A 25,392-nucleotide genomic window follows, 5' to 3' on the forward strand; every position below is an offset into this window, starting at 1 on the left:
TGGTACCAGGTCCAGCCGATCAATTCTGACGTCTGTAGTCATCAAATGGGTAACGACTGAATATTAGCCCATAGGCGCATGTATATATACTCGTACAAAAAGTGATAACACAATGGGGACAGACAAATACAGTTTCATTGGTTCTTGTTCCGGATTGATCTTCTTATTGGACAGTTCGTATGGTGTCTTTAGGGGTATGGCTTGGTCTTGCAGCTGTTCCTTTGTGTAGTCTTCCCGCCAGAGAACTGGTCTAAACTAGCTACGACACTGCATACAACGTTTCAATATCTAACCATAATCTCTCTATGATCCATATTCCATGAACACAAGATACAACCTCCTCGTTGCTAGAACCGGAAGCCTGCAAACAAACAGGGCATCAGTTTGATACTAAACATGACATAGCCACAGTGTTCTATACCTTAAATATCAATAACATGCATTTCATACAGTATCATAACTAATATCTTTAATATGAACTATATTGCACAGGAACCTTTTATGAGTGTAAATATATATGTATGTTTGTGGTCGCTAATGTGCGTCTGTATTTTAAACTAAGTGAATGCTCATCAATGTGTATATATACCTCAGTAAGGCCACGCGCGTCCACGTGTACTTAAATAAGTATATATGTAGTTATCAATGTGTGTATATTTACAATTATATGTGAGTATGCGTTGTGCGTCTATACATAGCGCAAAAGGGTAAACAATGTGTAGAGGATCCGTACGGCGCAAACGTGCGCTGTATGTGTTTTTATTAATAATAGCAACAGTGTTCATGTGCGTACGCATAACAGCGTCTATGTGTTCATGTTTATACATTTGTGTGCAAGTGAGCGTCCGTGTATGTGGGTGCAGTGGGAACGCAATCGTGCGCATTGGATTGCATCGCCACAGAGCATCATCCAATTCGCTCCTCAATAAACCATGGATGATGAGATCGTCCGATAATACTTGGTAAACGATCACATACAATTATTTGACTTCGACAAAAGCCCCCTGGATATAAAGAGATATAACAACTAACAAAATTGTAAATAAATACATTTATTCAATATGTAGCAAAAAAGAGAATCCGTTTGAACAATAACTATTATAACTAGCTACCCTCTCAAATAAAAAGGATTCAATAATACCCCTTTCAGACATCTCGAGATTCCCGGGAATTTGGCCTGCCTCAGCCAAATTCCCGGGTAGCCAAGTCTGTCTGCAAGGTACCTACCCGGGAACACGTTCCCGGGTAGCCACCCCTGCAATCGACCAGGGAAATTACCCTGCTTCTGTCTGAATGGTGCTACCTGGGAATTTACTACTCCCGGGCAGCACCAAGCAGCTTTTACATGTAGTTGACAGCGCAGAGCGTCCTATAGGATGCTCAGCGCTGCTGCATTGAGTTGGCAGCACAGAGCATCCTATAGGACACTCGGCGCTGCTGCTCACCACCCCCACAGCGGGCCGCCCACACTCCCGCTGGACCACCAGGGAATTAAAATAAATTTTTTAAAAATTATAATAAAAAAAAATAAATCTGCATTATGTTTGGCCGGCTTCCGGCAGCTGAATGATGACATCATCATCATCAGCCAGAGAGCGGATAGGCTAGGAGGAGCAGACGGCAGAGAAGATGCAGGTAAGCAGAAAAACCCTGCTCTTGTCTGAAAGGGGTCTACCTGGGAATTTCCCGGGTAGACACTGTAGTGTGAAAGGGGGGTCTGAACCAAATACCCGGGAATTTGCACAGGAGAAATTCCCGGGTCTGAGCAGGAAATTTCCCGGGTTGTATATCTGAAAGGGGTATTATAAACCACAATTTTACCACTCTTCATCCAGAATTTGTTTTAAGACAATTAAGTCACGATTTTTGGGCAATCGACACCGGTGGTAATAGGGAGTTACTGTATGTGCCAATAATATAAGTAAAATGTATCTGTTAACTTAGATATTGCAATATGTAAAAGTGTATGTATTATCAAGTAAAAAGGAGTATAGATTATATTTTAGAGATACTGTAGTCTACATTTAATTTTTTTTTTTTTTACTTTAATGACTTCTAATGCTTGTCAGTGTGCTGATATTTTAGATGTATATGCATAATGTTGCTTTATAGGTGCCATCATATATACAGTACCAGAAGAGTTCCAGCTAAATAAAGTCAACATTATTTTGTTAATTGTGTTAATTATTGTGTTTGGGCTTGGGGACTACCTGCCTCTCTGCTGTGGCATGGAAAAGAGGAAGCAACCAGAATGGCTAACTGTGAGAGATCCATACAGAAGATCCTAAAACAAATTGGGCCATTTCAAATGCTCCACTGCATAGAACTTCATGCAATCATGTGCGGATTTAAATGTATGTGACTGTCTCTCTTGCATAGATTTTTTTTTTTTCCTGTATAGTCTGTATTGGTCAGTGAAGCATAGTTTATGGTATATATCTGGCCTGGTTTTTGCTGCAACTCAGAGCAAGTTATCTCCTTTGATCAGCAGACCAATTGAGTCAGATGTAGCCTGTCTTAATCAAGGATACCACTCCTTTATATTCAGTATAGGGGCAGCTGGGGTTAAATGCACCAAGTGTTAAATCACAAAGTGCGCTAACATAACAGTTAATCAAACAGGTGAACAAACATTGACCAACATCTAAGGTAATTTCAGATTAAGAAACTAATTGCTTTAAAATTTGTCTAAAAATAACAAACCTAAAACTCACCATGTACTACACATTTCTTTTTATCAACACCCTCCTTTGTATTTTCTCGAAGGATATAAAATCCTTAACTCTCCCTGCATCTCACCTCTCCCTGCATCTCACCTCTCCCTGCATCTCACCTCTCTGGGCACATTGCAGCCATATGGAGTCACTCACCTACTCTAAAAACTAATGAGATTTCTTTTCATCAAAAATTGACTATTACAGCCTCATCGTGTCACTATAAAAACTTTTACACACCTACAACTATATGTACTTCTCTATACTTCTGCTTTTATTATCTGGTGACATATCACCAAATCCAGGCCCCACACACATACAGCGGATTTACTATGGAATAAATATCCTGCAAACCTCACATGTCTCCCATCACCCTCCAAATCAATAAATGTGCCTTATAGAATTCACACTTGATCACAACTTATTATTTTACATCTGAACATCTCTTTACAATAACTACTTTCACCAATTTCTACATTTAACTGAGACTGCTGGTTCACACGTTAACCAAACTCTCTAAATAGCCCTACATGAAGTGGCTTCAGTTACCCGTCAGACTTCACGTAAACTGATATAACAGCCATGGCTCTCCACAGACACCTACAAAAACTGCCTCTTAAAGTAGAATGTCAGTGGCGTAAATCTTAATGCAAATGACTTCCACACCTACTGTAAAATAGGAATCCACCCATCTGTCATCCTAACCCTCTGTCCCAAGCTCACTGTCTACCCCATCTGTGTCACCCCTGTCTGTTTGCCCATCCCGTCTAGAATGTAAGCTCTCACGAGCAGGGCCCTCTTTCCTCTTGTGCTTATCCTTTCTTTACTTATATTATCTGCTCTATACTCAAAAGCACCTAACCCGTGACTTTTGCCATCCTGCTACTGTTGCAGCAGTGTTTATATAACATGTACTTGTCTTGCATTGTCTTAAACTGTAGGACACTGTTTTCTTGTTCTGCTCAACTGTTTATGTACTGTTTATGTACTGTGTTTATGTACTATGTTTGTGTACTATGTTTATGTACTGTGTTTATGTACTGTGTTTATGTACTATGTTTATGTACTGTGTTTATGTACTATGTTTACTATGTTTATGTACTATGTTTATGTACTGTGTTTATGTACTATGTTTATGTACTGTGTTTATGTACTATGTTTATGTACTATGTTTATGTACTATGTTTACTATGTTTATGTACTATGTTTATGTACTATGTTTATGTACTGTGTTTATGTACTATGTTTATGTACTATGTTTACTATGTTTATGTACTATGTTTATGTACTATGTTTATGTACTGTGTTTATGTACTATGTTTACTATGTTTATGTACTATGTTTATGTACTGTGTTTATGTACTATGTTTGTGTACTATGTTTATGTACTGTGTTTATGTACTGTGTTTGTGTACTATGTTTGTGTACTATGTTTATGTACTGTGTTTGTGTACTATGTTTATGTACTATGTTTATGTACTGTTTATGTACTGTGTTTATGTACTATGTTTGTGTACTATGTTTATGTACTGTGTTTATGTACTGTGTTTATGTACTGTGTTTATGTTCTATGTGTACTATGTTCTATGTGTACTATGTTTATGTACTATGTTTATGTACTGTGTTTATGTACTATGTTTATGTACTATGTTTATGTACTGTGTTTATGTACTATGTTTATGTACTGTGTATATGTACTATGTAAGGCGCTGCAGAGCCCTTGTGGCGCCATATAAACAAAGGATAATAATAATAATTGGAGCTCAGTTATATATTGCAGTCCTTCTCTGCAGCCTTCCCCAAGCCGATGGAACTACCATACAATTTGGCACTGCTCCGTGGTATAGCTCCCATACAAGGGAGCTTGTGCAATCCGCTTCACTAACACAAGTGCAGATATTTATCCAGTCCATTATTGCTAAAGTGTTTACCACACAGGACTGTCATTGTGGACAAGACCCGAAGCCCTGGATACCTTCCTCCCCCGGCAATGGTTTTAGCCCTCACTGACGATTTTCTGGTTCTATAAGTGAGAATGTGTTAGAGCCATATTGTACGGTGCTTTCACCTGCCAGAGCTCCCAGTTCCTATCGAATTAGATTTACCACTGCCATTAAGCCAGAGCTCCCCCACCAAGGGTAGAGCTGAGGAATACAGCCATTTCACTACAGAAGCCGGAACATGCATCTGTTAACATAGCATCTAATGTGTTGCTACTTCTTCAGAGACTTTGGGGTATTTATACTAAAGTGCGGGTTTTTAGAAGTGGAGATGTTGCCCATAGCAACCAAACAGAGTTTACTTACTTTAGCAAATGTACTCCTTCATTACCAATATTAATTATTTATCTAAGACTGAAACAGTTAAGTTTGTATTACACAAACAAACTTTTCTATGTGTTTATAATAATATTTCTAATTTCTTTTACTATATTTTTTAAATTATTCCAATTGGTTTGATTAAATTATATAAATAAAATATTTCGTCATACCCATTTCGTCATACCCATTTGGCTGTTTATTTATTTATTATGTTTCTTAATTGGAATAAATAAATAATTATCTGTAAAACACAATATGCCCCACAACCTAGTATATATCAATATACCTTCTATACATATACTTCTGCATACCGTACAACAAAATAAGTATAATATGGCAAAACAATTAACCCTGTAACACCCAGGTATTATTGGTCCCTTATAAACATTGACGTACATTGGTGCATGCTGGGGCTCTTATATCTGATCAATTGTAAAAGTCTTTGAATTGGCTTAGTTGACTATGGCTCCTACTGATAAGGTGGTTATCAGTACTTCTAAAGTGCTATCTGTAGAGTCTATTGCTGAATATGCTGAATAGAGAAGAACACAAATCCTTAGCTTAGATTTCTTTGTCCTGCTCCACTAGAGAGATGATTTGTACCCATTAAATATGTATTTCTCCTCTTCACTCCACTACAAATGTTGGATAAGCTGCAATATGATACTGTCCTTTCTTTAGTAATACTGTATCCACTAGAGCTCAGACACTAAGGGGTACATTTACTAAAGTAAGAGTTTTTTAGAAGTGTAGAGGCTGCCCATAGCAACCAATCAGATTCTAGCTATCTTCTAGAAGGTACCAGTTGAATGTTAAGTAGAATCTGATTTGTTGCTATAGGCAACATCTTCACTTCTAAAAACTCTCACTTTAATAAATATACCCATAACAGTATTTGGGGTCTGTTCATAAAGCAGTGAAAAGTCCTGTTTAGTTGAAAACAGGTCTTTTCACTGTTTTCGTAATTTCATATAGGGGGGTTACTGTGGAGAAGGGTATTCCTTGTCCAGCAACACCCCCGCTCCATACTTTTGTATGGTGAGAGCAATTCATAAAGGAACAGAAAGCTCAGGTCTCCGTTCCTCTCCTGTGGTACCGACCTGCCATCTGATGATGGCGTAATCTGTACTGCAAGCCGGACAGAGCAGGGAAGCCAGCACATGCGCAGTGAGAATACAGGCATATCGGGCTCCGGTTATGTCTGTCTTTTGGGGGGGGTCCTTAAGATTTTTTTAATTTTTTTGACACAGATTATTTTTAGGGGATACTCCCAGGGGCGCAGGCTATTTTTTTTAAGTCTGCATCCCTAAACCCAAATTCTGCACTCTTTTTCGCCAGCTAAACACTGGAGAAAACTTTTCCCCGTTTTTTTACAAAGACTTACGCTCACAGCTCCTGCTGCGACAGGCTTCCTCTCTGGCTCCACTAGGGATGGACATCGACCATCACTGATTCAGAATCATCGATGGTTTATGACCGATGTCAAATGCTTTTGAAATCAATGGGGGTAGAACCAGATAGTTCTCCCCCATCGATGTTTAATCATAACCAAATGTTTTTTTTTTTTTAATTATATTTTTTTTCAAGGTGTCGGGACTCAGAGCATAGCTCTGCTCCAGGCATCCTAGAAGCCCTGCCCCCACGTTCTGATTGACCCATTGGCCATTCATTAAAAAAAACAGGGATGACCATCAGTTGGTGATACCAGCGATGGTAATCCATTGAATAGTTTGTAGCCATCGATAGCTACTTGCTATTTTGCCATCGATTGTAACACCACCGACGGCCATCCCTAGGGTCCTCCCCCCTGTGCTTGACAGGACATGGGATTGAGCACCCAAGGAAGGGAACTCCAGACTGTTAGCTGCTCCTGACAGCTGTTATATACCTCTCTCCAACTGGCCCCTCTTTTTTTGACAGGAACCAAATCACTTCCAGCCAGATCACTCCTCCCCTACTTCTACAGTGCAGATTTTTTTACCTCATTTAGAGCCCATAATAAGGTTTGCACAATGCATTACTCATGTATACATTTTATGCATTACATACATCTATATACATAGTTTTACCTCACAAATGTTACATTTATGAATATTGCATACATTTATGAGTACAGTTCTTCTTTTAACCCATAACCAGGGTTACACTGGAATTATCTATGGCACTTTTTTTCCCTCGGTTTTATGCTAATTTAATTGCTAAAGCTATTTTTTTGTTAATAAATCCCATAGTATCGAGTCTGGTACCAGTAATTTACATTATGTATATTTTTATTGGATTTTTATATATCATTTATATAATTGAGGTCACACTAATAAATGTATTTTAAATATTAGCTCAAGTAGATCTATTTTATTTGCTTTTGCCTTTTGTAGAGCTGCTATCAATGTGTTATTTACTATATAACCACAGGTCTCTTTACATGTTCACTGGTTACCTGCAATTCACTGACTCTTCCAAAGCTCATTAAGGGTAATTTGGCAGGCAGTGCCCCCTCCCCACTTGCTGATATCTGTGGCTCCATCTGTTACCCATACATCTGGTGCTGCTACTGGTGTCTGTTTATAGTAGTCAGCACAGCTGTGACACATTACAGGACCCTCCACTTCCTCCCCCTATACACTAGCACACATTCCTGCACCAGGGTCTCTACTCATCTCCCACTTCAGAGACTCAGTTACCCCCGCAGAGCACACTGACCCCTATGGGCTCTACAGAAATAAGGGTTATCCTCTAGTGTCTAACAAGGGACCATTATTAGTGTTAAGGCAGAAAAGTCAGCAAAATAGGGGGAGACTGACACACAGTACCCAACATACAGACACAGAGCAGTAGATACTGTAGAAGAGCTTACAATCTACTGCTTAATACAGAATCTGTAGGACATGGGAGTACCACAGTTTACAGAGCATGAGGAGACAGAGATGAGGCTACACACAGATCACTGATCACATAGTGCAGGCCCTAAATACAGCACCTCCTAGATATGGGAGTACCATCATTTACCAAGTGTGGGGAGACCAAGATGTGGCTACACACAGATGCAGCTACACACAGATCGCTGTTCACACAGTGCACGCCCTAAACAGGGCATAAGGGGCTCTAACACAGGGTGGAATTGCATAAGGGGCACTACTATAGGGGGCACTGCATTGGTTTTTTTTAATAATAAGCCTTTCAAAATTGCATATAAGACTTTGTTTTGTTGCAGCCCACACACTTTTAGGGGCATATTCAATTACCCGCGGGACTTCTCCCGCGAGTAATTGAGGCTCGCATGTCCCGTGGCGCGGGGTTAAGCTATTCAATAAAATAGCTTGTTCCCCGTGCCGGTAAATGAGCCCTCTCTCGCGGGAACACACTGTTTCCGCGAGAAGTGCGGAAACAGTGTGTTTTTCCGACGTGCGCGAGGCCGAGAAGGGTGGCTTCGTGCAGCTGTTACCTCGCACCTACATGAGGTGCGAGGTAAAGCCCATCAGCGAGGATTCGCGCGCGGGGTCTCGTGGACACCCGCGCGTGGAATCCCCGCTTATTGAATTACCACCAGCGCGACGATTAGAATTGAATATGCCCCTTAGACCTTGAATATTCGGGCCGGTTGGTATTTTGAGTTTGACATGCCATTATCACACAGTCTAAAACTTAGCGAGTCCGGGCTTGAGAATAGGATGCAGACAAAATGTGCACCACCGTATCCTAATATAGGGCCTGATTCAATAAGGATAGGTAATGCGATCGCAGCTGCAATTTTGCAAGGAACGCAGCTGCTAAAATATGCTAATGCCTGCCAAAGCACATCCATCATAAAGACGCCCCTTTCTGCCTTCTCACATGCATACAACGTCACTTACCTGCATAAACATAGGTACTATCGAGGCATATTGGCCAGTCACCAACAAAAAATACCCGGCGCCAAGGAAGCACAAACTGTGAAGGCTGCTGCACACCACCTGAGAGTGCTGCCACAACTCTCCAAAAAACTGGATATACAATAGGAGATAGGTGGAAAAGCGCTGCAAACACATACAACTCAACCACTATAATGAAGTGATAATATTACTAGTATTATATTGTAAAAATGTACAGTAACTGGGGTCCACTACTGCCAGTACTCGTAGTAACATAGATATGTAATGAGTTTTCACTCACTGAATACTGGAGGTGTTCCAACAAGTATTGCAATATATGTAATTAAGACGTAATTAATACACAGATCAATTCACCAACCGTAAGATGGCAGATCGTTTTGCTGTAACAAATATGTTCTCATCTACATCAGCTTCATGGTCTGTCTCTACGACAGCTCTGCTGTGAATAGCCGCACTTGTAGAGCCGCGACCCGGGGGCTTGTTGCAGTGTGCAATACACCGTGCCGGTATTTTTGATGATGTGACCAATATCCGGCAGCGTGGTCCGTCCTTATAGCCGCACTGATACCGCTATATTAGCCATGGATCGGCGACTTGGTGTGCAGCATGTGATCCCAAGGTTAAGATGCAGGTTTTTTAGAAGTGGACATGTTGCCCATAGCAACCAATCAAATTCTATCTATTATCTTCTAGAAGGTGCTAGATACATTTTAAGTAGAATCTGATTGGTTGCTATGGGCAACATCTCCAGTTCAAATAACCTGCGTTTTAGTATATATACCTCATAGTTTCTATGGCAAGAAGCAGAATAAACAGCTCTGTCTCAGATGCAATAATAATAAATCAATTACCTGTCACTGGGGAAGCTACGCTGTGATCGGAGCTATTTCACAATCTCAGGGAAGATACTGGGCTGCCTGTAATACTTCTCATTCCGTAGAGACACGGCTTAACAACTCTTAAATGAAACAATTAAAATGGATATTTTCTGCAACAGTAAATTAAATGTTGCAAGTGATAGTGGGGATGAGCAGGTTCAGTTGATTTATTGGAAACTAGGGGAGATGTACCACAGCCTACGGCTTCAAACTCTGACTTTGCTGCGGTCAATGCATAGTGGGGACAACTACTGGCCCACTGTGTAGGGGGGGACAACTGCTGGCCCCACTGTATAGGAGGGACTACTACTGGGGGCAATGCATAGGGGGGCTACTACTGGGGGCAATAGGGGGGACCACTACTGGGTCTGGGGGCACTATATAAGGGGCACTGCATAAGGGGCATTACTACAGTTGAAACTGCATAGGGGGCACCATTACTGGGGGCACTGCATAGGGGGGACCACTACTTTGTCTGGGGGCACTGTATAGGGGGACCACTACTGGGGGCATTATATAAGGGGCACTGCATAGGGGGACCACTTCTGGGGGCACTGCATATAGGGACCACTACTGGGTCTGGGGGCACTATATAAGGAACACTACTTGGTGCACTGTATAGGGGGAGCACTACTGGGAGCATTATATAAGGGGCACTGCATAAGGGGCATTACTACAGTGGGCACTGCATAGGGGGGACAATTACTGGGGGCACTGCATAAGGGGCACTGCTACTGGGGACATTGCATAAGGGGCCCCCACAAGTTTGTTGCACAGGGGCCCCCACAGACCTTAATCCGGCCCTGGCCAGGAACATTATACCACATTGTATCCCAATAGCATACCTGCTAAATATGTTTGTGCAAAGGAACAGTTGTTTATAGGATGTAAGTTAAAAGACCAGACTCCTTTCCTTAATGGAACATTCACTAGCCTACTGGAGCATGACCTGTGCTAACTTGAGGACTCTACAAACATATAGTTATATGTGCAAGTTGTCAGTGGAACTTATGCCTCATATGTATAAAGTGATGCATTTAGAGGTTATATTGTACTATGCTTATTGTCTCTCAATTTATTTCTCATAAATATACCCTTGTCAAACTGTATTTGAGTGTGTCACTTGTCCGGAGGAGTATCGGAGTAATCAGTAATCTATGGAGTACAGAAGATCAGGTTTACCTTTGTTACCTGTGTATTTATTATATGGTTATAAGTAAAGTTATACACTCATTATATTACTAACACCATGACAAAAAGATTATTGGGCTTACCTAGGCTAGCCCAAAACATTGTATAACTTTATAAGTAAGCCTAGGTAGAGACACAAAATAACTAATAACTTAACAGGCATTTTCCCTAGTAGGCTCATCCTGACTGAAGGTGCACACACACATAACTATATTAGTAGCAAATGATTATCAGTCAGATTTTCCCTTGAAAAGTGAACAATTTTTTGAAGTGTAATGAACAATTTTTACAACGATGAACGAAAAATGTTCCTTTCCTTAATGAAAATCGTTATGTTGGTCAGTCTGAAATGAACTACAAACTAGAAACAGGAGCGCGCTTGAACGAGTTTCATTCATTGTTATAACTCAGGAACTGAACGAGTTTTTGAACGATTGAACGATAACGACGTCTTATAGTTATATCGTTCACAAAATCATTACGTGTGTATGCACCTTAATACTGATACTTGGGAGGAAGCACTGATAACATTATATGTACCACTTAGTGGAAGGATATAGGTGTGTACATTACACCACCTAGTGAAATGGGAGAGAGTATCCTAGGGCCTGATTCAGAGCCGGACGCAATTAGCGCTCGCTCGTCCAGAAAATAGGGGTGGCTATTCAAATGAACCGTTCGCTGTTTGCGGTCTGTTCACGCCTCTAGGTCTGAACGAGCGTACAAAACTTGCGGTCGTTTTTTGGGAAACTACGCCCCCATGCCGCTCGCATCCTATGTCATGTCCGCTATTTATTAGATTAATCGAGTACATCGACCAGCGTATGAACTGCTCGCTATTCTTGTGGTTGGTTTTTGCTACCACAATTTTGCGAGCAGTTCTGGCTATAAAATAACCCAGTGACGTGGTCAATGACGCTGCTGTTTTAAATATGCACACCCATAAAATGCCCGTTTTGACCTTTAAGCACGCCTGCGATCGGATCTCCACTCCCCGTTTTCAAGCACCTTCCCCTGTTACCACCCACATACGCCTCTTTCTGTCACTCAAATTAGCAGGCATTCGCTATTTTGCGAGCACATGAATTTCGGCCGCACTGACTGGTTCGCGCATGCGTATAACGATCCGTACGCATGCGCAGTTGGGCAAACATCGCTCAGAGCGAACGAGCTGCCGCTTACGAGTGGCTCTGAATCAGGCCCTTAGTGTCCTCTTTTAGAGAGTAAAGGGGGTTACGTTACCACTTCATTATAGAGGTTGAATTGTATGTGTTTGCAACGCTTTTCCACCTGTCGCCTATGGCACATCGGCCAGTCACGCAGCATTTACAGTGGGTCTGACCTGCCACAGACACTACAGGCCAAATGTAATAGGGTGAGAGTTTTGAAAAGTGAGAGTTTCTGACACTTTTTAAACTTTGCCAATGTAATAAGAGTCCAAAAACAAAGTAACAGAGCGAACTTGCATGTTTTTTTAGACTTAAAAAACTCTCACGATTTAAAATCTCATTCAGATGTTTTCCCATTTTGAAGATAAAACTCAACCAATGTGAGAGGTTACTGCTAAACTCTCACATTTTCTAAACTCTCACCCTATTACATTTGGCCCTACAAGTCTCTTCGCTCGCAGTGGGCTCTCAAGCTGCATATGCAGTCGCTGTGGCTAATTTATGCATGTCTATGCAATGGTGTTCAAACGCTCGCTCTGTCCGTAATCGCGGTCCATACGCATGCGCAGTGGCTAACAATCACTCAATCTGTGTAAATAATTGCAATTGCCTACACTGCTGAATCAGGCCCATAGACTTTACATTAAAGAGATATAATTGCTTGTTGAAGGGGGTAGTTGTTAATGCTGCATTGCTTAGTATATAGGTACAGTAACCTTTATCTTACCCAAAGTTTTGTAGCATTAACATTAATGTTATCTAATTCAGTGGTTCCCAAACTTCCGTGAATCGTGGTGCAGTACAATGTCAGCATTGTTTTCCCTGCATCCATAGACAGTAAGAAATTCAGCAATAATTATTACATCCAGTACATTGTGCTCACCAGTCATCCTTAGGGTCAGGTATGTGGTGATGGTGGGCAGGGCTGTGCTCACCGGTCATCCTTAGGTCGGGTATGTGGTGATGGTGGGCAGGGCTGTGCTCACCGGTCATCCTTAGGTCAGGTATGTGGTGATGGTGGGCAGGGCTGTGCTCACCGGTCATCCTTAGGTCAGGTATGTGGTGATGGTGGGCAGGGCTGTGCTCACCGGTCATCCTTAGGTCAGGTATGTGGTGATGGTGGGCAGGGCTGTGCTCACCGGTCATCCTTAGGTCAGGTATGTGGTGATGGTGGGCAGGGCTGTGCTCACCGGTCATCCTTAGGTCAGGTATGTGGTGATGGTGGGCAGGACTGTGCTCACCTGTCATCCTTAGGGTTAGGTATGTGGTGATGGTGGGCATAGCTGTGCTTACCTGTCATCCTTAGGTCAGGTATGTGGTGATGGTGGGCAGGGCTGTGCTTACCTGTCATCTTTAGGTCAGGTATGTGGTGATGGTGGGCATAGCTGTGCTTACCTGTCTTCCTTAGGTCAGGTATGTGGTGATGGTGGGCAGGGCTGTGATTACCTGTCATCCTTAGGTCAGGTATGTGGTGATGGTGGGCAGGGCTGTGCTCACCGGTCATCCTTAGGGTCAGGTATGTGATGATGGTGGGCAGGGCTGTGCTTACCTGTCATCTTTAGGTCAGGTATGTGGTGATGGTGGGCAGGGCTGTGCTCACCTTAAAAACCTTAGGTCAGGTATGTGGTGATGGTGGGCATGGCTGTGCTCACCGGTCATCCTTAGGTCAGGTATGTGGTGATGGTGGGCAGGGCTGTGCTCACCTGATATCCTTAGGTCAGGTGTGTGGTGATGGTGGGCAGGGCTGTGCTCATCGGTCATCCTTAGGTCAGGTATGTGGTGATGGTGGGCAGGGCTGTGCTCACCGGTCATCCTTAGGTCAGGTATGTGGTGATGGTGGGCAGGGCTGTGCTCACCAGTCATCCTTAGGGTCAGGCATGGTGATGGTGGGCAGGGCTGTGCTCACCGGTCATCCTTAGGGTCAGGTGTGTGGTGATGGTGGGCAGGGCTGTGCTCACCGGTCATCCTTAGGTCAGGTATGTGGTGATGTTGGGCAGGGCTGTGCTCACCGGTCTTCCTAAGGGTCAGGTATGTGGTGATGTTGGGCAGGGTTTGCTTCTGTTTGTCCTCATATAATTTATGTCTGTTTGCCACCAGCACTGGTTTTGACTGTCAAATGGACCATAAATAAATTGGTCCTGGACCACCAACCCATGGCACCTCTGAAAGTGCTCTGTGGCACCCCAGGGTGCCAATGCACCCAATTTGGGAACCACTGAACTAAACTAACTGATGTGAAACAAGGAAATAAATGTGTGTAGAATACTTACTTGTATAGAAGTATTAAGGTGATATCTTGTGGTTTTAATGCTTCAAATTTCCAGAAGATGTTAGGTGCGGTGATTCCGACAACAAAGTTATCCTGCAAAATAAAACAAAGTGTGTACAGTTTTGTTATTATGTGTAACTTGTGCATATTATTCTATATTAATATATGTTTATATTGTATACTGTGGGAATAATGAGGGTTTATCCAAGCTATAGTAGCCCTCAATCTAAGTGGTCCTATCCTATTTGCTTGGGTGGAGGCACCGAGACACACGTGCTTCCTGCTAAATTGATGGATTTATGTTATGGTAAACATATTATGTTTATTTATCTTTCTTACATGTTTGGCGTAAAACGCACTTACTGCAGCTCGGTGTAACAGAGAGGATCCAGTACAGCAACAATGTTATTATGTACTATAGAGACAAGTGCAGTTATGTGACTCAATAGACTAGTGGGATTATTTACAAAGCAAGTCACAGCTTCCCAACATGTTTAAGGCAAACTTTTTAAAGGGCAATGCTTTCAGAAGTGATACTCTCCATGTTTAGCTATTACAAGCCTTTTTTATATTTCAGGATTTCACAAGGTGCCTCTTAGTAAATTGTGGCCGGAGGCCGGCCCCACATGTATAATGGCGGCCGCAACACTGAAGGGGTTAACCCCGTGCTGCGGTGCCATTTTTAAAAGGACAAAAGGCGTCAGGCGCCCATTGTAAATGTGTACTCTGCGCTAGGTGTTGAGTGTTAATAATTGTGCTTTTAATGTTTTATATGCCGCGGCCTGGACCCACTGCACTGGGGGATTGTAGGTAGAGTGTGGCTGCACGCTGGGAGCCACTGCAACCAGCGCTGAAACAGTTACAGTCCCAGTGAGGACACAGTTTCAAAGCACACTGCACATGGTTTATAATAAACTGTATTAAAATAGGGAGATGTATTAGCGGCGACATCGCCGATGCGGTACATCCCCCTTGAATTCACGTACATACCGCGGTTCTTTACCACGGTATGTAACAAGGATTTCGCAAAGGCCAGCTCTCTCGATGAGAGCTGCCTTTGCGATGCTGCCGGACAGAGGGACTTCCAGGTTGAACACCCAGAAGTCCTTGCCACGGGCCACGGGGGCTCATGGGAGGGATCCGATCGGATCCCTCCCAACCCTGAGCGTCACATTAAGAAGCCCATAGGCTTCTATTGGGTAACGCCACCTGAAGGTGGCGTTACCTAGCGGTGCAAAGCAGCAGAATGCAGCACACTCTGCTGCTTAATACAGATGGGGAATGCGGTAAAACCCCCGAAAACTGCATTTTCGGGGGTTTTACCGCATTTTTGCTATTAATACATCTCCCCCTATATGTATTGCTGTAATGCACTGCAGCATGAAGCAAAGTATATTTAATAGGCTATGCACTATATGGTTTAAGAGTAAAGGGGGAGATGTATTAACGGCGAAAATGCGCTAAAACCCCCGAAAATGCAGTTTTCGGGGGTTTTACCGCATTCCCCGTATGTATTAAGCAGCAGAATGCAGCGCGTCGCTAGGTAACGCCACCTTCAGGTGGCGTTGCCCAATAGAAGCCTATGGGCTTCTTAACGCGACGCTCGGGGCTGGGAGGGATCCGATCGGATCCCTCCCATGAGCCCCTGCGGCCCGCAGCCTTCTGCGCATGCGCAGAAGGACTTCTGGGTGTTCAACGAGAGAGCTGTCCTTTGCAAAATCCTTGGTACATACCGCAGTAATGAACAGCGGTATGTACGCGAAGTCGAGGGGGATGTACCGCATCGGCGATATCACCGTTAATACATCTCCCCCATATTATTGTAATGGGGATTGCCCTCCTGACATAGGAAGTGATATGTTAATTATCCTGACCTATGCTAGTGGTCAAACTCTTTGTGTACCAAAGCTTTCTTTGAAGTGCATTCCAGATTAGACCTGGCTGGAAGGTTTCTGGACCTCATTCAGAGTCGGTCGTTGTGGCCGCATGGTCGTACGCCACTGATGTTCGCTAAACTGCGCATGCGTAAAGTTCGCAATGAGTGTGCGCAAACTAGCCGCTATGATCAGAAATTTCTCTCTCCTTGAACACAGCCAGGTCGGTAGTTTGAGTGACAGATTGAGGCGTTTGTGGGTGGTAACAGGGGAAGGTTCTTGAAAACGGGGGAGTGGAGATCCGAATGCAGGCGTGCCAAATTATGCGAACGGCGTTTAATGGGAATGCATAATTAACAAAGTACTGTCATGGCACACGTGACATGGGAGGTTTGAACACTGACATGATTGTAGAGCTTAAGAGAGGGTATGGTCAACCTTAAGCTCTACGACCAGTTCCGATGGTTCCTGATGCTCGCGATTAATCCTTATATGGCCGGAGATGACGTGTAATGCGTACAAGTTGGGCGTATTTTTGGTGTTCCGACCGCTTCCTCCCCTTGGTCGGCCAGCTAACGATCCGACCTTAGGGACGCAACATGCGAGTGCATAATTTGAATATCCGGCCCCTTTTCCAGTACGACCGTGCGGCCGCAACGACCGACTCTGAATGAGGTCCTCTGTGTGAAGGTGTGAACAGTGTCATATGGCTAAACCCTTCAATTACAGCACTTCCTTTGAAAAGACAATTTGTTTTTAAGAAGCACCTTTTGGATGTCACTGATTGTGGCACAGTTGGAAATGCCAAACTGATAGATACTACCATTGGGAAGGATGAATGTCATTTACTATTTCCTGTGAAATGTTATATCAACATTTTAGGAGACGGTTATACTGTATGATAAATCAGTTTGTGTTTAGGTTTGGGTGGTAGATTAGAAAGGAGGAAAGTGGGTGCCTCCTTTGAAATGTAATATGTGGTTAAATTAGATTACTGTATGTGAGGAAGCATGATTGGTTGAGAGGAACACAGGGCGGATTTACCCCCCTGTGATATTTTGTGTAAGAATTATATAAAAAGAGGGCCTGTGAGCCCTGTATGTGTACATCTTTAAAAATCTTTTGTGGAGAAGAATTGCTGTAACATCTTGCTGATTATTCCCCTTCAATCCGATGGACGGGTCTTTTTAAAGACCATTGAGCAATAAACATCTTGCCTTTACTTCGACTACATCTCTACCCTGCGACCAACAGAATTGCGCCAAACGCTATTCCGTTCTCCTACTGTCCTGAACCTACTGGGACCCAGGGGTCATATGACACCCCCTAACCATGTGACCATGGGGATGTCATACTTGCCTAACCTTACGGAATGTCCAGGAGACCTCTTATTACCCTGGTAGAGTGAGCAAAGAGCACAGATTTCCGAGTCTCCACTGGACTGCTCTTGTGATGACGTGGCACAATGAGAGAAGTCGGTCATTGCTGTGGGTGCCAGAGACGCTGCCTAGTTACTGGGCCAGAACTGCCCCTGCGGCCACTGACTGGGAGCATGAGAGTTTTAACAACTTGTTTGATCCTGTGCTTGAGCGTATGACTTGCTTTATATACTCATGGACATCCATCCTTCAACATGTCCAGGTGGCAAAATGTCCATTTTGTATTTTGTCTTGGATTTCTTGACATTTATATCCTTATTACTGATAAAGAATAAAGACACATAGAGGGAGCAAGTTGCCCTTGCAATGGCATTTCCACAGCGATGCCAGCACCGCAACTCGCTGCCTGAGCTTACAATGGGCTTGTACATTTTTGCTTGCAGCCCAGAGGTACCCTAAGTACAGCATCCAGCCACACTTACTCTTTGCTATATGAGAGGGGAGGAGGTTGGGGGTTGTCATCGAGGTAACGGCTGCAATATTGTCCTGGACATAATGAATATTGATAATTAAAGTTATCACTCCACTAGGGCTACTTTCTCTGTGCCAGAGGGAAAGAAGAACCACAGCAGTTATTCTTCTTTCCTTCTCTCTATGGCTGGCTATAGCCCTTAACTTTGTGCCACCACCTTTCAGTGGGCCGCTACCATTGCATTTCACATGTGTGCCCTTAATGCCCCAGTCTGCCACTGGGTACTGTTTATAGCAGTCAGCTCAGCTGTGGCACATTACAGGACTATCTGCTTCCTCCCCAATAGACACTAGAACACAGGGCAGTAACTAGGGTAGTGTGATCAGTGCCATGACACAAGGCACCGCAGGGCAGGGGGCGCTGTTTGGGCCTGTACATTTTTCTTATTATTATCATTCTCACTTGTAGCTTCCTCTTCTTTTATCCCCAGCATCTCTTGGCTGCCCCAGGAGTACCCCTATCTCTTCCCTGGCTCTTCCCCATGTGGCCTTGGCCCGTTTTCAGGGGCACTACCTTATGTCCCTTTAAAAAATGGGGGGGGGCACCAATGCTCTCTCTGGCACAAGGAACCAACAGTCTAGTTACGGCTCTGCTAGAACACATTCCTGCACCAGGGGCTCTTACTAGTCTCCCACTTCAGAGACTCAGTATCCCCCTCAACACAGTGACAACAGGGACTGCACTGAGGGTCAGTTATGGGGTGGTGGATAGAGTTGTGCTTCTGTTTGTACACAGATTTTTTGATTGGCAGCCACAAGCAGTGGTTTTGCCTATAGCACTATAATTTGATTTGGTCCCAGACCACCAACCCGAGGTACACCTGCTAGTGCTCTGAGACACCCCAGGGTGCCACCACACACAAGGGCCTGATTCAGACCCGGACACTAAGCCACAATCGGTCACTGCCAAAAGGGGCCAGGTATGCAAATTCCACGATCGCACTGTGTGGCGTAAGGATGCCCTCTATGTCTTAGAGAGCGACGGCAGTGAGCGAATGCAGGTGTCTAAAGATGCCCACTTTCCTTTCTTAACACACACCATCTCCAAGAAGTGTATGATTAATCAGTAACATAGAGAGCCATTGGAGCTGCATGCAGCGCTTGAGGAAGACCCTACCCTGCCGCAAGCACTGCGATCAGTGCTGACTGAAATACAACCAGGTGCTGTGTACAATGATGCCTACAATGCTAATTATGCACGCCCTTTAAATGCCATTATGACGCCCAGACACTCCTGCATTCGCACCACCACTCCCCCGTTCATAAGCACCTTCCCCTGTTACCACCCACAAACGGCTATCACTCAAGGTAGCGCTCCCGATCGCAGTGACTGGCTCACATAGGCACACTGCGATGCATACGCATGTGCACAATGTGAACCATCGGCAGCTACGAGCGAACGCTTCTTAGCGTCCGGGTCAGAATCAGGCCCACAGTTTGGGAACCACTGTCCTAGACTGTCTTGAAGGACCATTATTAGTGTTAAAGCTGAACAGTCAGCAAAATATGGGGACACCAGCCCACCCACTTGTGCTCTGCACAGATCACTTCCCACACAGTCCAGCTCCTAAATACAGCTTCACCTGGACATGGGAGCACCACCAGTGGCATATTTATAATGAGTGCAATGTGTGCGGTGCATATGGGCCCCTGGATCAATGGGAGCACACATTGCAGACCCACCCATGTTCTATAATACTTATCTGGCTCTAGTCCGGCAACAGCAGTGCTGCAGAAATCACTGAAATCATGTCACGGCGGCCATATTCTCTGCTGTATGCACATGTGCAGTAGTCTATTCTCTGTGCTGCCATCTATAGAGGAGGGGCCCGGATGAAGACTCCTCTGTTACTACACTCCTGAGTACCACCATTACTTAGTGTGGGGAGACTGAGATGGGGTTACAGACAAGATCAGTCAGATCACAGTGTAGGCCTCAAATATAGTGTCTCCAGGATATGGGAGTACCACCATTACTGAGTGTAGGGAGACTGAGAAGGGGCTACAGACAAGATCAGTCAGATCACAGTGTAGGTGTCACAAATCCCCATGGAGACCACAGAATCAGACCCCGCTTCTAACCTTTGTGGGTGCTCACCTGCAGCATCCTCGGCGCTCACATGGGGCGGCAGCGGCTCCTTCCTCGTCACCTGGCTCTGTCCGGGCCACCTCCAGCACCTGCAGTCTGCTCCGGCTCCGGCATCTTAGGGAATAGACAGCAGCGCTCTGGTCCATGGGCGTGGCCATGGTGGATTGCCCACATGACTCCGCCTCCATCAATCAGCCTTCAGCAGCCTAAATAAAAGGATTCCTGCTGCAGCAGTTAGTTGCCAGTGCAACTAGTTTCCTTAGGTAGTCTAAGTGAGCCTCCTCACTGCACTCCCCAGAGCTTTTCTACTTCTCAGCTGCTCCAAATAGCTTCCATGCTGCCACCATCACCTTACAGCTCCCTAGCCGCTCCAAGTAGCTTCCGTGCTACAACCATCACCTTACAGCTTCTCAGCTGCTCCAAGTAGCTTCCATGCTATCACCATCACCTTACGGCTTCTCAGCCATTCCAAGTAGCTTCCGTGCTACCACCATCACCTTACGGCTCCCTAGCGCTCCAAGTAGCTTCCATGCTACCACCATCAGCTTACGGCTCCCTAGTCACTCCAAGTAGCTTCCGTGCTACCAACATAACCTTACGGCTCCCTAGCTGCTCTAAGTAGCTTCCGTGCTACCACCATCACCTTACGGCATCTCAGCCACTCCAAGAAGCTTCCATGCTACAACCATCACCTTACAGCTTCTCAGCCACTCCAAGTAGCTTCCATGCTACCACCATCACCTTATGGCTCCCAACCGCTCAAAGTAGCTTTCGTGCTACCGCCATCACTTTACGGCTCCCTAGCTGCTCCAGCTTCCATGCTACCACCATCACCTTATGGCTCCCTAGCCGCTCCAAGCAGCTTCCGTGCTACCACCATCAGCTTACGGCTCCCTAGCCGCTCCAAGTAGCTTCCGTGCTACCACCATCACCTTACATCTCCCTAGCCGCTCCAAGTAGCTTCCGTGCTACCACCATCACCTTATGGCTCCCTAGCCGCTCCAAGTAGCTTTTGTGCTACCACAATCACCTTACGGCTCCCTAGCCGCTCCAAGTAGCTTCCGTGCTACCACCATCAGCTTATGGCTCCCTAGCCATTGCAAGTAGCTTCCGTGCTACTACCATAACCTTACGGCTCCCTAGTCACTCCAAGTAGCTTCCGTGCTACCACCATAACCTTATGGCTCCCTAGCCGCTCCAAGTAGCTTCCATGCTACCATCATCACCTTAAGGCTTCTCAGCCGCTCCAAGTAGCTTCTGTGCTACCACCATCATCTTACGGCTCCCTAGCCACTCCAAGTAGCTTCCATGCTACCACCATCACTTTATGGCTCCCTAGCCACTCCAGCTTCCGTGCTACCACCATCACCTTACCGCTCCCTAGCCGCTCCAAGCAGCTTCCGTGCTACCACCATCACCTTATGGCTTCTCAGCCGCTCCAAGTAGCTTCCGTGCTACAACCATCACCTTACGGCTTCTCAGCCGCTCCAAGTAGCTTCCGTGCTACCACCATCACCTTACGGCTCCCAACCGCTCCAAGCAGCTTCCGTGCTACCGCCATCACTTTACGGCTTCCTAGCCGCTCCAGCTTCCATGCTACCACCATCACCTTATGGCTCCCTAGTCGCTCCAAGCAGCTTCCGTGCTACCACCATCAGCTTACGGCTCCCTAGCCGCTCCAAGTAGCTTCCGTGCTACCACAATCACCTTACGTCTCCCTAGCCGCTCCAAGTAGCTTCCGTGCTACCACAATCACCTTATGGCTCCCTAGCCACTCCAAGTAGCTTCCGTGCTACCACCATCACCTTACGGCATCTCAGCCACTCCAAGAAGCTTCCATGCTACAACCATCACCTTACAGCTTCTCAGCCACTCCAAGTAGCTTCCATGCTACCACCATCACCTTATGGCTCCCAACCGCTCAAAGTAGCTTTCGTGCTACCGCCATCACTTTACGGCTCCCTAGCTGCTCCAGCTTCCATGCTACCACCATCACCTTATGGCTCCCTAGCCGCTCCAAGCAGCTTCCGTGCTACCACCATCAGCTTACGGCTCCCTAGCCGCTCCAAGTAGCTTCCGTGCTACCACCATCACCTTACATCTCCCTAGCCGCTCCAAGTAGCTTCCGTGCTACCACCATCACCTTATGGCTCCCTAGCCGCTCCAAGTAGCTTTTGTGCTACCACAATCACCTTACGGCTCCCTAGCCGCTCCAAGTAGCTTCCGTGCTACCACCATCAGCTTATGGCTCCCTAGCCATTGCAAGTAGCTTCCGTGCTACTACCATAACCTTACGGCTCCCTAGTCACTCCAAGTAGCTTCCGTGCTACCACCATAACCTTATGGCTCCCTAGCCGCTCCAAGTAGCTTCCATGCTACCATCATCACCTTAAGGCTTCTCAGCCGCTCCAAGTAGCTTCTGTGCTACCACCATCATCTTACGGCTCCCTAGCCACTCCAAGTAGCTTCCATGCTACCACCATCACTTTATGGCTCCCTAGCCACTCCAGCTTCCGTGCTACCACCATCACCTTACCGCTCCCTAGCCGCTCCAAGCAGCTTCCGTGCTACCACCATCACCTTATGGCTTCTCAGCCGCTCCAAGTAGCTTCCGTGCTACAACCATCACCTTACGGCTTCTCAGCCGCTCCAAGTAGCTTCCGTGCTACCACCATCACCTTACGGCTCCCAACCGCTCCAAGCAGCTTCCGTGCTACCGCCATCACTTTACGGCTTCCTAGCCGCTCCAGCTTCCATGCTACCACCATCACCTTATGGCTCCCTAGTCGCTCCAAGCAGCTTCCGTGCTACCACCATCAGCTTACGGCTCCCTAGCCGCTCCAAGTAGCTTCCGTGCTACCACAATCACCTTACGTCTCCCTAGCCGCTCCAAGTAGCTTCCGTGCTACCACAATCACCTTATGGCTCCCTAGCCACTCCAAGTAGCTTCCGTGCTACCACCATCACCTTATGGCTCCCTAGCCGCTCCAAGTAGCTTCCGTGCTACCATCATCACCTTACGGCTCCCTAGCCGCTCCAAGTAGCTTCCGTGCTACCACCATCAGCTTACGGCTCCCTAGCCATTCTAAGTAGCTTCCGTGCTACCACCATAACCTTACGGCTCCCTAGCCACTCCAAGTAGCTTCCGTGCTACCACCATCACCTTATGGCTCCCTAGCCGCTCCAAGTAGCTTCCGTGCTACCATCATCACCTTACAGCTTCTCAGCCGCTCCAAGTAGCTTCTGTGCTACCACCATCACCTTACGGCTCCCTTGCCGCTCCAAGTAGCTTCCATGCTACCACCATCACTTTATGGCACCCTAGCCACTCCAGCTTCCGTGCTACCACCATCACCTTACCTCTCCCTAGCCACTCCAAGCAGCTTTCGTGCTACCACCATCACCTTATGGCTTCTCAGCCACTCCAAGTAGCTTCCGTGCCACCATCACCTTACGGCTTCTCAGTCACTCCAAGTAGCTTCCGTACTACTGCTATCACCTTACGGCTTCTCAGCCGCTCCAAGTAGCTTCTGTGCTACCACCATCACCTTACGGCTCCCTGGCCGCTCCAAGTAGCTTCCGTGCTACCGCCATCACTTTACGGCTCCCTAGCCGCTCCAGCTTCCTTGCTACCACCATCACCTTACGGCTCCCTAGCTGCTCCAAGCAGCTTCCGTGCTACCACCATCAGCTTACGGCTCCCTAGCCACTCCAGCTTCCGTGCTACCACCATCACCTTACGGCTCCCTAGCTGCTCCAAGCAGCTTCCGTGCTACCACCATCACCTTACGGCTCCCTAGCTGCTCCAAGTAGCTTCCATGCTACCACCATCACCTTACGGCTCCCTAGCTGCTCCAAGTAGCTTCCGTGCTACCACCATCACCTTACGGCTCCCTAGCCACTCCAAGTAGCTTCCGTGCTACCACCATCACCTTACGGCTCCCTAGCCACTCCAAGTAGCTTCTGTGCTACCACCATCACCTTACCGCTCCCTAGCCGCTCGAAGTAGCTTCCGTGCTACCACCATCACCTTACGGCTCCCTAGCCGATCCAAGTAGCTTCCGTGCTACCACCATCAGCTTACGGCTCCCTAGCCGCTCCAAGTAGCTTCCGTGCTACCACCATCACCTTACGGCTCCCTAGCCACTCCAAGTAGCTTCCGTGCTACCACCATCACCTTACCGCTCCCTAGCCGCTCCAAGTAGCTTCCGTGCTACCACCATCACCTTACGGCTCCCTAGCCGCTCCAAGTAGCTTCCGTGCTACCACCATCACCTTACGGCTCCCTAGCCGCTCCAAGTAGCTTCCGTGCTACCACCATCACCTTACGGCTCCCTAGCCACTCCAAGTAGCTTCCGTGCTACCACCATCACCTTACGGCTCCCTAGCCGCTCCAAGTAGCTTCCGTGCTACCACCATCACCTTACGGCTCCCTAGCCACTCCAAGTAGCTTCCGTGCTACCACCATCACCTTACGGCTACCTAGCCGCTCCAAGTAGCTTCCGTGCTACCACCATCACCTTACGGCTCCCTATCCGCTCCAAGTAGCTTCCGTGCTACCACCATCACCTTACAGCTACCCAGCCGCACCAAGTAGCTCTGTGCTACCGCTGTCCTCCATTATATAGAGAGACCAGTATCTACCGGCTGTTGCCGACGTACCTATTGTCCCTCTAAGATCCTCTTGTAGGATTCTCTTGACTATTTGTTCCTTCATGCACAGGAACTTCATCAGACCCAGCCTTCTTCTGAGACCACCTGTATCTAACCAAACTGATCCAGGACCCAGCCCCGGAACACAGCCTCAACCCCCTTCGACTGTGACAGTAGGCCTCAAATACAGCGTCTCCAGGACATGGGAGTACCACCATTACTGAGTGTGGGGAGACTGAGATGAGACTACAGACAAGATCAGTCAGATCACAGTGTAGGCAGTGTCTCCAGGACATGGGAGTACCACCATTTACTGAAGCAAAACTCCTGTTTCACTGTAGCATTTCTTAAAGGGCATTAAACCGTACTTGACACAGGTGCCCATTATCATTAACTATTTCTGGTATATTCACCAAAAAACTTCAGTTTTCAGGAAATATCTGCAAATATTTAGT

At 46.1% G+C, this 25,392-nt stretch overlaps 1 protein-coding gene and 1 pseudogene across 2 annotated transcripts in view; one reads left to right on the top strand and one right to left on the bottom strand.

The window, feature by feature from the left end:
* LOC148522636 (uncharacterized) overlaps positions 1 to 25,392 on the top strand; it is a 764,886-nt pseudogene that overhangs the window by 297,512 nt on the left and 441,982 nt on the right. The gene's annotated exons all lie outside the window — the stretch shown is intronic.
* The window catches only part of LOC148522637 (uncharacterized), a 233,626-nt gene that overhangs the window by 194,316 nt on the left and 13,918 nt on the right, over positions 1 to 25,392 (bottom strand). Inside the window, exon 2 of the mRNA XM_088473994.1 lies at positions 14,413 to 14,504. The gene's annotated coding sequence lies outside the window, so the exon portion shown is untranslated. The remainder of the gene's footprint in view (positions 1 to 14,412; positions 14,505 to 25,392) is intronic.

The sequence above is a fragment of the Taudactylus pleione genome, unplaced genomic scaffold (assembly GCF_031769625.1).
Source record: "Taudactylus pleione unplaced genomic scaffold, aTauple2 ptg000145l, whole genome shotgun sequence".
NCBI classification, from domain to species: Eukaryota; Metazoa; Chordata; class Amphibia; order Anura; family Myobatrachidae; genus Taudactylus; species Taudactylus pleione.